This window comes from Nicotiana attenuata, chromosome 7, assembly GCF_001879085.1.
Source record: "Nicotiana attenuata strain UT chromosome 7, NIATTr2, whole genome shotgun sequence".
Classification (NCBI taxonomy): Eukaryota; Viridiplantae; Streptophyta; class Magnoliopsida; order Solanales; family Solanaceae; genus Nicotiana; species Nicotiana attenuata.
In genome coordinates, this window is record NC_031995.1 from 60,008,839 (window position 1) to 60,025,483 (window position 16,645).

A 16,645-nucleotide genomic window follows, 5' to 3' on the forward strand; every position below is an offset into this window, starting at 1 on the left:
GAAGATAATAAATGGAAGCAATAATATCAAGAGAATATGTAAGAGAGCAGAGAGAATGTTCTTTTATATTTCGTATGGAGCAGCTGAAGCAATAAAAAATGATCCTTACAAAATGACAAGGATTTCCTTTATATAGGAGGAGAATCCCAACGTAGTACAAAGTGCATTAATTACATAGATATGGAGATGGAACAACTAAATGACGTCCTGATTAGGGTTCAGAGTAGCCCGCTAGATTGTGTCAGCCCTAGCCACGTACCTTGGGAACTTCCTATTTCCACCATTACCGTGTTCATTACTACCCTGAGGTCGAGTGTCGACGACCCTCGAGGGAGGATAATCGGCCGCGGCCTCGAGCCTTCGAGGTGATCTTCCGAATTGCCTTAATGACGAGAAATTGGATCCTCCGATTTTACCGTATACAGATAGTCCCCGCGTTTCCTAGAACGAAGCGATAGGAAACGATTTTGAGGTTCTATTCCAAGGGCGTCATCGCCGTGACATCAGCCTATCAGAGCATTAAATGACATGCCCAAAAAACCACGCAAGGGTCGCCATTAAACACGACTATCGAGAAGCCCACGAATCGCTATTAGTTCGTCCCTTCCGCTACCCATTCGACTCCTATAAATGCATCAATGATTTGATAATTCTTACTTTCTCAACATCTTCAAATTCGCAAGGCCAGACCCATTCCCTTTTGCATCCTTCCTTCTTACTTTCTTAGAGAAATTTCATCATCATCATGGCTAAAACCTCCAAGACGGTTCCTCGGAAAGATGAGGCTGCCTCTTCATCTCGAACATATAAAGGGAAACCCAAAGTGATACCCACATTGGGACAATGTACTCCCACTGAGCTAGACATGTCGAAGGACTTTACCATCGACAAAACCTCATCTGTACCGGGCCGATGCGAATACGTGTACCGGTACATTAGTGTTGTGATCAACATAGGGAAGGTGAAAGAAGATTGCCGATGGAGGGAGGCAATGGAGGTAGAGTTTCCCAGCCCTGATGAGAAGATAACGGATCACAAGGCTGGTTTCCTTTATGTATATACTTACCCGTTCACTTTGGGTCTGGTCGATCCTTCTAAATCCCTTCCCACGGAGATAGATCCGGTTATCCTCGATTTCTACGACAGATACCAAGTGACGCTTGGTCAATTCTATCCTTCTTTCTGGAGGATAGTCTTGATGCTCCGCCATTTCTCCAATGGGGTCGAGGGCGACACTTTTACCCTCAACCATCTAATTAGGTTGTACAGCCCTCGATTTTATCGAGGTTTGATTAGGCTTCACCACCGATCCAAAAAATCATTTTTCTCGAGCATTGACGAGGACAAGGATCGAGGGTAGATGAGTAGGTTCGTCCGGGTGAAGACCTCGGAGATCATTCCGGCCGGGAGGATGCCTTTCACAGAGAAGTGGAACACACAACATAAATATTTTTTTTCTCGAACATGTTTTGTGATTTTCTTTCCTTCCTTCCAAATAAATGACCTCTATCTAGTTTCTACAGCTGTTGCCTGGTATCCCGAAGCGGTCTCGGACCTACCGAGATGGATCGAGCGGTTGAATACCTCGTTCCCATATCTTGTCCGGTCTTGGCTCGATCTGGCTAAGAAGCGGTGGGTGTCCAGGAATCATGGTAAAGTTTTCCTTGCCACCTATGTCTTAGCTTTACGTTTCTCCCTGTATCTTTTGCGCTGATAAGTTATGGTCACTGCGGTCGTGTAGGCCTTGGAGAGAATATGCGGATGAGACCGCCTCCTGGTGGGGAGATGGAGACTTCGGAGCCCGCTAAGTGCAAGAAAAGGAAGGGTAAGGCGGCTGCTGATCCTCTTGTGACAAAGAAACCTAAGTCCCATAGGCCTCGAGCCGCCACTAGGATCTCGGCTTCAGATTCCGAGGCAAGCCTCGGCACTGGGGACAAAGATGATGATGATAGCGAGTGCCGTTAGGAGCAGAGACTGAGGTTGGGTGCAGGAGTCTTGCAAGTGCCTCGACCGGAAGCCGCTAAATCGGGAACGACCGACTCAGGTCGGTCCCGTGCGGTGAAGACCCTTGAGGAGGGTGTTAATGTTGTTCCGGATCCTGTGGCCGGATGTGGTACAGTTTCTGGGGGGACCGTTTGTCGCGCCCCCTTTTACTCGCGAAATCGGGTTTGTAACATTTGGTTTGGACAACTCTTTCCTTTTGGGAAAGGGGTATTGAAATTTTTGAAGAGTCGCCACCTAATGATTATAAGGTGCGTTAGGGCACCTATGGGGTTCAACTACAACTACATTTGATAACCTGAGATAGGGTAAGGGCTTGAAATTAACCCAAGGGGAAGGTGTTAGGCACCCCTCAGAATCCACTAGTGTGGTTCCCGGCCAGATAGTTCTTTGTAAATTTGTGCAATTAACAAATAATGCTCAAGTAAGAGGGTATTTTAAATACACAAGTGTTTGAAAATGATTAAATAATGCAAGGTTTTGAAAAGAGTTTTTATCTAGGCATACCGATGAATGTAAAGGGGTCCTAGGTTTATTTGCAATATGGATCACATCAATACAATACCCGGTAATCACTCCTCAAAGAGGGGCTACACGTGGCATTAGTGCACCGGTCATCATATCCATATCTACCCTTCCCACCCCGTAAAGGTATTTAAAGCGCGGATTGGTCTCGAACTCTATTGCGTGCTATTACCCGTCCCATTCCTATCAATCCCGGAGGAATTTTAGGACTACTATTCTCATAAGAGGGAGGATTTAGGCTGAATCTTAGGTTCAAAGGTAAAAAGGCTAAGGCAACATACAAAAACACGTAGGACTACATTCAAAGGGGAAACATGTTAGCAATTAGAAGGCTCATACAATCCTCCACAAATAATACATATAAATAGCACGACTCAAACACAGTTAAAGTCCGAATTTTAAAAATCCTAAGGTAGGGTATTTGAGTCAGAACCAGATTCATTATTTAGCTCAGATAAGAAGTCCGAATCAGGCCTGCCTGCTGGTTGTAGCAGTTGCTAATTAAATAGAGGCGGATTCAATTTTATCATTATTATTACCTAAGGCTTGCCCAGGCGTAATAGTGATGTCATAGGAGCATGATATCTATTGCTGATTAGGAGTGTAGTAAAACATTAAGCAATTTTAAACGAGCAATTTGGATCCTATACGCATGCTTTCTAAACCGTATTGCTAAAAGGAGTATGTTGTTTAAACTGATTTAGAACAGTACGAGTCAAACTGAATTTTTTTTAACTAAACTGGTTTTAGGTCCTATAGGCATGCTCTCTATTATAGCTTATTTTAATCTTATAGGCATGGTATCTAAGTATTAAAGAATTGGTCCTATAGGTATGGTATCTAATTGATCATGAAGCGGAGAAGGCGGGATTTATTTGATCACAACGAAATTCCTATATGATATTCATAAGAATCTTATAGGCATGATATCTAATTGCGAAGCTGATTTTAACCTTGGGGGCACGATGTGTGATTATAGCCATTAGATCCTATAGGCATGATGTCTAAGTGTGGAAGTGAAACATGCAGAATTTATTAAACAGATCCTATAGGCATGTTATCTAAGTGTGGAAGTAAAACATGCAGAATTTATTAAACAGATCCTATAGGCAGGATATCTACCCTTAAAATATGCGTAATTGCCCCATCCCTTTTTACTAGCCAACCCCAATTTTTGTTACAAATTATTATAGACCAAATACTTAAATTACAAAAGAAGTGCAGAATAAGAAATTACAACCAAAGGAAGCCTGATCTTGACTTCCTATCTGAGTTATATAATCAATCACTTCAGATGCCAATGATGTTCAAAGCCTTTCTCATACCTGGGTGTGTCAAAGTTCCCTAAGGGTCTCAAGGGACCCCGGTCAGTGCTTACACCCAGGTTTTCATAACCAGACAGAAATGAGTGCAGTGTGGAAGGGCCAGCCCTTATGCGTCCAAGTTCAGAGGGAAGGGTCCCAAGGCAAGGCTCACACAAGAGGGGTAGAACCTAGGTTCTAAGAATATAGTGGAAGTGCAGGACAGAGATTGATTAAAACTGAGTTGGAAATAGTAAGTATTAAAGGGTGATTTGAAAACATTAGAAGTAGGGCTCAAAATACCAAGAATCAGTAGTTACACAAAGGGTCGAGGGGTTTTGGGAATACATTGTATGAAGCATATGACCCCAGAAAGGGGCAGGTTTGGTCATGCACGGCAATAGGTGATGCCGGCCTGCCCACAAACCAACCAAAGGAACACAAACACATAGAGGGGATATGGGGTTTGGGATTCATAAGTCAACAAATCACATAACAAGCGACCGACAGAGTACATACATAGGGAAACATTAATCTAAAAGGGGAAGGGAGCATATTTCAGCATGCTAGTAATGTAAATAGACTGCAGAAACATTGGCAGAAGTGAGCACGAATGAGAACTGAAGCAACTTAAAGAAACATATTGTTATTGAGACTTAAAGAGTAAACTAGGACATACCAGTAGAGAAGCAAAGTGCAGAAAGGTAAAGCAAACAAGAGTCCACAGTCTAGCCTTGGCTTTCAACCGGCTAGACAAAGCAAAAGCACAAGTAGCAGTAAAGAAAGAGAGAGTTTTAAGTGTAAGTGTGCGTTTTGAACTCAAGTTGTTCGTGTCTTTTGAAAGAAGAGGGGTGGGTATTTATAGCTTTTGAAAACGAGTGATAAGTAAAGTAATAAGTAAAGTCATTACACAAACATGGAAACAATCACAAGTCAGAATCAATTAACACAAGTGATTCCCTTTAAGTGAGGAATCACTGTTTAACGGGTAGTAGCGGGTTTAATTAAGGAAAGAAATTAGTTTGGGGATAGATTGATTATTGCCATAAAAGGGGCAGTAAAAGCATGAAGTAAACAATCAAGTCAAAGTACAAAATAGGCTTATTTTGGGAAAGGATTCAGCAAGGTAAAATATCACAGTAAAGGGAAAGGAATCAATTAATTTTAAACATGCGAGTGAAATTAGGGTTCATAAAGAAAAAGCTTTTGCAATCAGTCACCAGATCAAGATCAATGAAGGAAGAAACTTCAGTATATAAATAGAGTGAATAGAAGCATCAGACATGCGAGGCCAAACACATTGGCAAAAGAGATAACACAAACATACAGTAGTGGCAAAAATAAGCTATGATTCAGTAGTAAGGAAAATATTCGAGGCATAGTAGTCAAGTAGATCAAGTAGTCACATAGAATCAACAGTGAAGAAGAAAATAATATCAGATAAGAGAAATCAGAAATAGGTAAAGGTCTCACAGTAGTAATAAGTGAGAAAACTTCTAAGAAATTTAGGGCTTCAGCAGTAGTCGAGTTTAAGAGATGGTAAGAACTCAAAATCAAGCAAGTCAAACAAGGAAAATAGAGTCAGAAACAAAGAACAAGTACACATTTAAACAAACAGTTTCAGAACTCGGATATGACTAAAAGGAACTAGGGTTTTAAACATGCTAAAATAGATAGAAGAACAATATGAGCAAATCATTTTAAACATGGCAAAATCACAAACAATATTAAGATTAGAGAAGAGATCTTTTGAAAAACTTAAAGGAAACCCTAATCGTCAAAAAAATGAAGAGTCGTTTTGAAAGAAAAGTTGAAGAACCTTCGAGAAAACACTTAAGAAATTCATAGTAAGTACAAATCTAAGAGAGAATTGAAAGGTCTTAGAGCTAGGGTTTCAGAAAACCCAAAAGAAGTGAGAAAGACTACGAAAGTTAATGATCTAACCAGAAAAAGTCAAGAATCGGCCTTGAAAGGCCATGAATGGCAACAGAAAGGTCATGGATGGCCGGAGAAAGGCCATGAACAATAGTCGAGCAAGGACTGGACCAGATTCCTTTGAGGACTGACCATGAAACCACAGAAAAAAACACCCAGGAGCCATAGGAGGCCGATACATATCTCAAATGACCACGAGGGGCCATGGATTAGGAAGGTATTAGGGTGGATTAGGGTGGAATTAGATGGCGGCAGCTAGGGTTCATGTGAGATGGTTAAAAATGGAAAGGGCGAATAGTGGTCGTTGATCTAAATGATCAACGGCCAGGATTGAAATGGTTAGGTAAGGGGTCCAGGTTGGGTCGTTTAATTGGGTTAGGGGTCGGGTTTGAATGGGAATTGGGCCGGGAAATTCGGTTTAGTTTGGTTTCAGATCTAGGGTAAAATTGAAATATAATTGGGCTATTATTTAAATAGCCAATTTTCCCCTTTTAAAACTATAAAAAATAGGAAATTAACTTCTGGAAATAAATTGAAAGCACTAAAATAATTTATAGCATATAACTAACAAATTGAAAATACAGGACTTAATTTTATGAATATAAAACACAATTAAATCTTAAAAAGACTAATATTGCAATTATGTGCAATTATCTTTTAAAAATACTAAAAAAAATTGTAAAAATATGTAAAAATTATCATAGCTATATTTTGGCATAAAGATGAAAATCCAATAGATGAATTACCAAAAATAATAATTTTGGAAATGATTATTGGGTTTTATGGATAAAAAAGGGAAATAAATTGATTTTAAAAAAACCTTAAAAATTATGGAAAATAATAAAACACTTGAATATGCTTACATATGCATATATGTGCCATTCTGAAGTTATTTTGCATATTGAAAATATATAGGGAAAAATTGGGTGTAAACAGCTGCCACTCTTTACCCGGGATGGATGAAAGAGTTTTCGGGTAAAGATATGATGGCCAATTTTGACCGGGAAAAATAGTTTGAAGAGGTTTAGGCCGCACCCCGGTTTCCGAGTTGCCTACATATCCCTGGTTTTACAGTAATCAGGCCATATGTAGTTCAATATCCGTCGGCGGAGTATGCCGACAGGTACTTTCCAAGAACGGACGCAATATCTAGGGCTGGATGAGTAGACGGCTTACGAGAACAGTTAGGTTTGATATGTCCGCGGGCACTGGAGCGGAACCGCTCCCACCGGGATGGCTGTTGCTTGCCGGTTTACCTGCAAATAAGCAATACAAGCGTATATTGTGCGTAAATTTAAATATGATGCAAATTCCCGTTAAACCATGAATGCTGTCGTTGAACGGTTAGAATGACATCTTTAGACCATGATGTCCTGGGCCATGGAGCGTATAACAAAAGATTCACATGCCATGAAATGATGTTCTCGGGCCATTAGGATGGTGCCTCCGAACCAAGACGCCTTTGAATAATGATATGCAAAAAGATTGAAAGGGGTCCTCAGGCCATGACATGGTGTTCTCGGGCTATGAGGATGGTACCTCCGAACGATGACGCCTTTGGATGGGTTGGCGATATTTCAGCTCATGAAGGATGCAGTAGCATGTGGCGATCTTTTAGCCGTGCAATGTGGCGATCTTTCAGCCGTGCAATGTGGCGATCTTTCAACAGTGCAATGTGGCGATCTTTTAGCCGTGCAATGTGGCGATCTTTCAGCCGTGCAATATGGAGATCTTTCAGCCGCACAATGTGGCGATCTTTCAGCCGTGCAATGTGGCGATCTTTCAGTCGTGCAATGTGGCGATCTTTTAGCCGTGCAATGTTGCGATCTTTCAGTCGTGCAATGTGGATGGAGACATCGTTTAGTCTCGGAAGGCAGAATAGTAGCCTTATGCAATGCAAATGCAGATAGAGGTAGAGCTTAACCTCGGAAGGCAGAATGGTAGCCTTATGCAGATTGGAAGGCAGATTTGTAGCCATATGCAATGCAGATGCAGATAGAGGTAGAGTTTAACCTCGGACGGCAGAGTGGTAGCCTTATGCAGATTGGAAGGCAGAACGGTAGCCTTTATGCAAGTTGGAAAGCAGATAGTAGCCACATGCGATGCAGATGCAGATAGAGGTAAAGCTTAACTTCGGAAGGAAGAATGGTAGCCTTATGCAAGAAATAAAATAGCAAATGACAGTAGAGTTTCTTAGCTGATATCAGATTGCGGCGCGGTGATTACTGGGAGCATTGTGACATACGGAACATTATGGGTGTGTGCTGATAGCAGATGTTAGTAAGTGCAATGGTTCGGAGAATCGTATTCTTGAACAATGTTTATTCTATGGACGAATAGTACGTTCAATGACTTCGTAATCCTGGTGCCTGCATCCAAAGAAAAATCGTGAGTTTTGTAAAGGGGATGGTTTGTTCGTATCCCCGCTGGCTTTGCTTGACTCTTTCTGCTTTGATCTGGTGATACCGTCTGCATCATTGGGGTAGCGTTGCTAAACAAAGCAGTTTCAATAATAGACATGCATGATTTTGTAAAAGCATAACATAAATGTTCATTAAAACAGTTTTTAGACGAACAGACGACTGTGACACAATTCAGGACATTGCAACCTCTCTTGCTACAGAATTTTGAGGGTCCTCCTCAAAATTCTGCCCCAGTTTGATGGGTTGACGTTTCTGAGTGTTGCTCGTGTGGCGATCGGCTGAAATTACTTCAGAATTTTGAGGTTCCTCCTATAAAATCTCCCCCAGTTTCCAATTTCGAGGGAAAATGAAAATTTTATTGAATTGTGACCGAACCCATAAGGCTGCCTACGTATCCCCTCTTAAACGGGAATCAGGTCGGGCGTAGTTCAATTTACATCATATAGGGGAAACATAAAGATTACACATAGTAACGCTTGACTGCATCTGAATTAATCGGCTTTGGCCAAACTTCTCCGTCCATTTTTGCAAGTATGAGGGCTCCTCCTGTCAAAACCCAGTGAACCATGTATGGGCCCTGCCAGTTGGGAGAGAACTTCCCTTTGGCTTCATCTTGATGCGGAAAAATTTTCTTTAACACTAGTTGTCCCGGTGTGAACTGTCTTAGCTTGATTCTTTTGTTGAAGGCTCTGGACATTCTGTCCTGATAGAGTTGACCGTGGCAAACTGCGTTCATTCTCTTTCCGTCTATAAGAGCTAGTTGCTCATAACTCACCCACTCTGCGTCGTTGAGCTCAGCTTCCTGTATGATCCTTAGGGAAGGAATTTCTACTTCAGCGGGAATGACGACCTCTGTACCATAAACCAGTATGTAGGGAGTTGCCTCGGTTGACGTGCGGACTGTGGTGCGATACCCCAATAAAGCAAATGATAACTTCTCGTGCTACTGTTTATGCTTCTCTATTATTTTCCTCAATATCTTCTTGATATTCTTGTTGGCGGCTTCTACGGCTCCAATCATTTGAGTCCTGTAGGCTGTGGAATTCTTGTGTCTGATCTTAAAGGTTTCACACATGGCTTTCATCAAGTCGCTGTTGAGATTGGAGCCATTATCAGTAATGATTGACTCTGGAATACCGGATCGACAAACAATGCGGTCGCGGACAAAGTCTTCCACGACTTTTTTAGTTACGGCTTTGTAAGATGCTACTTCGACCCATTTGGTGAAATAGTCAATTGCCACTAGGATAAACCTGTGTCCGTTGGAAGTGGCAGGATCGATTGGTCCGATGACGTCCATTCCCCAAACGGCGAACGACCATGGTGAGCTTGTTGTGTTGAGCTTGCTTGGAGGTACCTTTATCATGTCTGCATGTATCTGGCAGCTGTCACACCTCCTTTTTTCTTACTACACCCCCGTAAAGAGGGGTATAATAAAGGGAGTTATTTCCAACCTGAAGTGACAATCGAAACGAGATTTATTTAATTAAAAATCAGAGTCGCCACTTGGGAGATTTATGGTGTCCCAAGTCACCGGTTTTAATCCCGAATCGAGGAAAAGAATGACTCTGTTATTATAGTCTGCGAACCAAAAATCCGGGTAAGGAATTCTGTTAACCCGGGAGAAGGTGTTAGGCACTCCCGAGTTCCGTGGTTCTAGCACGGTCGCTTTGATCCTACTTGGTTTGCTAAATTATTTGATTACTGATTTTAGAACCTATGTGCTTGTGCTTCTTTCACCACTTTTAATTAAGAAAATTATCTTGAGACGGGTTACGCGTACGTATACCCGCCTGTTTGGTGCGTCAAAAATCATGTCACGCGAACGTGTCCACAATCAACAACGCTTAATTATTATTAAGAGTGTTTGGGCCGAAGTTGCACGAACGCATACTCCAGTTTTATTTTTAGAAATGTAGTTGTGTTACGCGGATGTATACGCAACCACACTTAGTATTTTAAACGACCCTAAAGGATATTCTACGAAATATTTAGTCAATTTTGTATCTAATCCATAAGAAATTAATACAAGGGCCACATATGATNCTTGGGGTTTTGGTCTAGACTTGGGGTACCCGAGCGGACAACTGGGGCCGAGGAGGGGGCGACGTACCGGGAGCACTGAAGTCTGCCCGGCCTTGTCGCTTGCCCAGCCTCGCTCTATTTGGTATATTTTCTAGAAAAAGCGGGCTACGCGAACGTATGCACCAATTTTTTTTAAAAAAAACTAAAGGGGTGGCGTAAGAAGATAATTATATACAATGCAACAATATCAAAACGGTAAACAGATAGCATTTAGCGCAAAGGTTCACATAATGCAATAATATCAATAATAAATAAGCCGAGTAAAAATCATAAAACAAGCTCGAATTCTTGAACCCTGAACAAAAGTTCTGGGTTTTAGTCCCCAGCAGAGTGGCCAGAGCTGTCACACCTCCCTTTTGCATTACTACATCCCGTAAAGGGTATAATAAAGGAAGTTATTTCCAACTTGAAGGACAATCGAAACGGGATTCATTTCATTAAGAGATTCAGAGCCGCCACTTGGGAGATTTATGGTGTTCCAAGTCACCGGTTTGAATCCCGAATCGAGGAAAAGGTTTGACTCTGTTTATGTCTACGAATCAAAAATCCGGGTAAGGAATTCTGTTAACCCGGGAGAAGGTGTTAGGCACTCCCGAGTTCCGCGGTTCTAGCACGGTCGCTTTGATCCTACTTGGCTTGCTAAATTATTTAATTACTGATTTTAGAACCTATGTGCTTGTGCTTCTTTCACCACTTTTAATTAAGAAAATTATCTTGAGACGGGTTACGCGTACGTATACCCGCCTGTTTGGTGCGTCAAAAATCATGTCACGCAAACGTGTCCACAATCAACAACGCTTAATTATTATTAAGAGTGTTTGGGCCGAAGTTGTGCGAACGCATACTCCGGTTTTGTTTTTAGAAATGTAGTTGTATCTAATCCATACTTGTTTTTACGCGGACGTATATGCAACCACACTTAGTATTTTAAACTACCCTAAAGGATATTCTACGAAATATTTAGTCAATTTTGTATCTAATCCATAAGAAATTAATACACGGGCGACATATGATTTAATGGTGAATGGCACCCTTCAAGCTATGTAAACTAGAATTAATTAATAGCCCGTCACCCATTTTATTATTAAGAAACGTTTGATCGAAGTTGAGCGAACGCATACTCCGAAGTGATTTTTAGAATCGTGATCATGTTACGCGAACGTATACACAATCACAATTGTATACTAATCTATATTAAGATAAGAATGCGAATTTGATCCCATTTCTACTTTACCTCATCCAAAATCCAAGGTAACATCCATTTAAACCTTTAACATGGATACTGAACTCTCACTTAGAGCATGATCAAAGAAAGACCAAGCTGGGACGTATCTTAACAGGGGATAATAACAGAAGTTTAACAATGGAAATCGGCAAAATTCAGCAACCGAGAACCTAACAGTACTTTAACAAATCAAGTTGAATGCAATAGAGAATAAGCTATATGACTTCAATGAGTTTCCAGGAAACCAAGATTTGACTCACACTTGAGCTATAAGTGTTTTCAGCTTATATCAATTACTTGCATACAATCACGACAAAAGCAAATAGAAGACACCAAACATCCTTATAATAAGAGCGAATTCAATCGTAAACCAACAACACACTCAAATTCAGTCTCTATGCTCCAATTGTTAAGTTCAAAACCAGATAATGAAAATAGACTCATGAACATCACAAGGAACGAATTATGTCACTTTGATCAAAACATGAACTGTTGGATACTTAAAAGAGAGTTAGAACTTTTTATTCAAGAAAACTCTACGAATGAGAGAATAAGGTTTTGAGCGTCAATCAACAATCACGAAATATAATCAACTTGATCCTTCATATCAAACTAACCAGATCTAGCAACAATGGGCCACAAAATATGTACAAATCTAATTACGACCTCAGAAAGCTCGATCGAAACGGTTCCAAGTCAATCCCCTCTAAGTTATCTCTTCAACACTCATTAAGATAATTAAGCCTTGGCTTTTATCATATTAAATCCACAAAAAAGAGTTAGAAAGAGGAAGAAAGGACATGATTATCCAGATCTGTAGCTATGCGTGACAACCCTTTAACCATTGAAACACAGGACAACTAACAGATCCTACCAATATGGTGAATCAACAAAATGAGTTTTGTTCATGAGTAGTCCATGTGTAAATTCAATGAAAGAAACTTGGCCAAAACAGAAATCACTATTGAAAACAGTGCTGGACGATAACCATGACATTGTAACAACTATGTAAAAGGTTAAAAGTCAAACCCAATCACCATACTCGACTCAAATGAATTTCAAAACTCAACAGTTTGCATAACAAAGGAATCAAGCACGAAAGACATCCGAATATCCAACTTTAGTAAAAAATTTGCACAGAATCTGCTGAGAAGCATGGCACTACCAAGTTTCTCCAGCTAACCAGAAAAACCAATGTTTGAGAGCTAAGATGATCCGATCTTATTCAAAGATGAAAACGAGCCACTGGAAATGGAAACAAGTGATTCTCTGGTTAATCCACTTTCAGTATTAAGGCATGAGCAAAACTAAGAAATTGATTTCAGCAAACAGCCAGATATGCATTTTAAAGCCTAATTCCAGCAGGGTGACAGCTGCAATGGTGCCAATCTTAGCTAGAAGTGCAGCAGATCATTGGAACTGAGGGTACATAAACAGCTATTTCAAATGTCCAGATAGTCATACGTTCCTAACGTTAGGGCATGAATGAAAACTATGCATATCTCGACTGATTTGCCACCAATACACAAACCAGCATGAAAACTTCACAAACACACGAGCCATTTAAGCTCAGTCAACCAGCAAACAAACCAATTTTGACAGCCTAAGATAAAGAAAACAAGCAGAGTTAACCTTCAAACCATTTGGAAATCAACCCTTAAACGTTTACACACAGAAAATAAATCGATTATGGCCAGGCACTGAAAGAAGAGGCAGACGAACACACGATTACATATTTCGATGGATTCTGAAACTAGAAGACCATATGAACACTCCCTAGCACACATATGAAATCAGTGAAGAAGCTAATTCAAACCAAAGGAAACAAAAAACAGAGCAGTGAGATGAGCTTAGGACAACTACACAAATCTCAGTCATTTTTTCAAACTTCAGTCCATTTCATAGCTCAAGAATAGCCAAAACAGAGTTACATGGTGAAAAAGAAAATCAAACCTAAAGTCGCGAACTTCTGTTAATAATTACGGCCTTAATAACACGCCTTTCGCCTTCGAATACTAGCGAGGTTCAGCAGCAATTCAACAGAACAACAACAGTAAACCCGAACTTAAACTTCAATTCAGCTTTTCATCTCTTTGGAACTCCAAGACGTACTCAAAAAATAAAAATTCGTATATATGTTTCTCTTAAACTTTGAATGTACTTTTCAAAGAAGAAAATGGAATCAGAAAACCAGAAAATAATCCAAGCCTTTCAACTTTTTTTTTCGAATTTTTGTTCTCCAGCCCGCCCCCCCTCAAAATCGGAACAGGCCTTATTTGAAAACGAATCCCTTGATGAATGTAGGGCTCAGATTGAATGAACTCAATCCAATGCCTCACACTCATCCAGCGAATCCGCCTCCAGAACTTTCCAATTGTGAGATACATCTAAATCGAGCGAGTGAGAGGGGAAGGGAATCTCGCGTCAGAAACCGTTAGAACGGTGAGAGGAGGGATGGGGGGAACGCGTGGGTTAGGGATTTGGGACTCACTCGCCTGAATTTGGACGGAATTTGGGGCTTGGTTCGCGTGTTCTTCGGAGAAGAAGAACAGTACGCGCCTGAGTTGGGAGATTAGGGCTTTATGTTATGAATTGGGCGATTGGGGCGGGTCGAACCGGCGGGTTAGGGGCGGATTGGGCCTGGCTTAACGGGTTATAAGGGAAAACGGATTGGGCCTAGCTTAACTGATATGAGACTGGCCCAATTCTAATTCTTTTCCCTTTTCCAATTTCCTCCTATTTCTATTTTAATTCCTTTTCTTCTCTTTTTTTTTAAATTAAACTAAAATCAAAGTTAAATCCTAAAACCAAATTAACCTGAAAAACACTAACTAAACCTAAATAAAAATTATCAAAAGTAATTAACCAACAAATTAAAAGGAAAAACTACTCAAAATTGAAATTAAAATGCAAATTAAACTATTTTTGTGAATTTTTTTTTGTAAAATAACTTAATTACTAATTAATTCTTAAAAATGCAAAATTAACTCCTAAATGCACATGCAACATATCTTTTTATATTTTTTTCACAAAATGCAAACAATTAACATAAACTGCCACGAAAAATCCACAAGATTGCAAACACTGAAAGAAATTATTTTGTTTTGAATTTATGGGAGTAATTCGTATAGGGCAAAAATCACATGCTCACAGCTGCCCCTCTTTGCTGGGAAACACGAAGTGTTTTGGTGCAAAGATAAAGTGAGCGGATACGAGTGATTTTTGCCCGTTTGAATACTCCGTGGGAAGCATTTTTGAAAGATTTGACCGCACCCTGCTTCCGAGGTTGCCTACATATCCTTGGCTAAAAAGGAATCAGGTCAGTGTAGTTCGGGAAGGTCTGGTAGCTGGGACTACCATGAAGCTGTGGTTTCATTGTTGTTGTTGCTGCTGCTGCTGCTTACTGAACCCCCTTATTACACCGTGTCAAAATAAAAAGAAGCTAGACTAAGCTATGATCTATGAATTACAAAAGTCCTATCTATGTCTTCAAACTTGCTCCTGTGTTGCCTTGCAGCATTGTTGACTTGTATTCTTCCGGTGGAATTCTTTTGTTGCTGCCTTGACTTGCATTTTGAAGTGTTCTCCCTTTCCCCAGGTGGCTGCCTGACTGCTGACTACACTTTGAGATGTTTTCCTTTCTCCGGGTGATGCTTGACCGCTGAACTCGAATGTATTCCCTGCTCTCCAGGCGGGTTCCTGATTGCTGTATTGAACTGTATTCCTCTGTTCTTCAAGCGGGCTCCTGATTGCTGAAACTTGAAATATATGCCTCTGTTCTCCAGGCGGGCTCCTGACTTCAACAAAGTAGACAAAACAAAGAAAATCTCTTGGCCAGTTTGTTGACTGGGCATCATATTACCAGACATTAATAAGAATTTGAAAACTAAAACTTGAATTTGTAATACCTCTGTTCTCCAGGCGGGCTCCTGACTGCTGAATTTTGAAATGTATGCCTCTGTTCTCCAGGCGGGCTCTTGACTGCTGAAACTTGAATTGTATACTCTGTTCTCCAGGCGGGCTCCTGACTGCTGAAACTTGAAATGTATGCCTATGTTCTCCGGCGGGCTCCTGACTGCTAAAACTTGAAATGTGTGCCTCTGTTCTCCAGGCGGGCTCCTGACTGCTAAACTTGAAATGTATTCCTCTGTTCTCCATGCAGGCTCCTGACTTCAACAAAAAATGGACAAAACAAAGAAAATCTCTTGCCCCATTTTTGGTGACTGGGCGTCATATTACCAGATATTAACAAGAATTGGAAAACTGAAACTTGAATTGTAATACCTCTGTTCTCCAGGCGGGCCCCTGATTGCTGAAACTTGAAGTGTATGCCTCTGTTCTCCAGGCGGGCTCCTGATTGCTGAAGCTTGAAATGTGTTCCCTTGTTCTCCAGGTGGGCTCCTGATTGCTGAACTTGAAAAGCATTCCCTTGTTCTCCAGGTGGGCTCCTGACTGCAACAAAATAAACAACAAAGAAAATTTCTGCCCCAGTTTGGTAACTGGGTACAGCATGTTATCAAATATTAAAAATTAAAGCTAAAATTGAATTGCACTTCCCTTGTTCTCCAGGTGGGCTCCTGACTGCTGAACTTGAAAAGTATTCCCTTGTTCTCCAGGTGGGCTCCTGATTGCTGAAGCTTGAAGAGTATTCCCTTGTTCTCGAGGTGGGCTCCTGACTGCTACAAAACAAACAACAAAGAAAATTTCTGCCCCAGTTTGGTAACTGGGTACAGCATGTTATCAAATATTAAAAATTAAAAGCTAAATTTGAATTGCACTTCCCTTGTTCTCCAGGTGGGCTCCTGACAGCTGAACTTGAAAAGTATTGCCTTGTTCTCCAGGTGGGCTCCTGACTGCAACAAAATAAACAACAAAGAAAATTTCTGCCCCAGTTTGCTAACTTGGTACAGCATGTTATCAAATATTAAAAATTAAAAGCTAAAATTGAATTGCACTTCCCTTGTTCTCTAGGTGGGCGCCTGACTACGGAAGCTTGAAAAGTATTCCCTTGTTCTCCAGGTGGGCTCCTGATTGCTGAACTTAAAAAGTATTCCCTTGTTCTCCAGGTGGGCTCCTGACTGCTGCAAAACAAACAAAGAAAATTTTCTGCCCCAGTTTGGTAGTTGGGTACAGTATGTTATCAAATATAA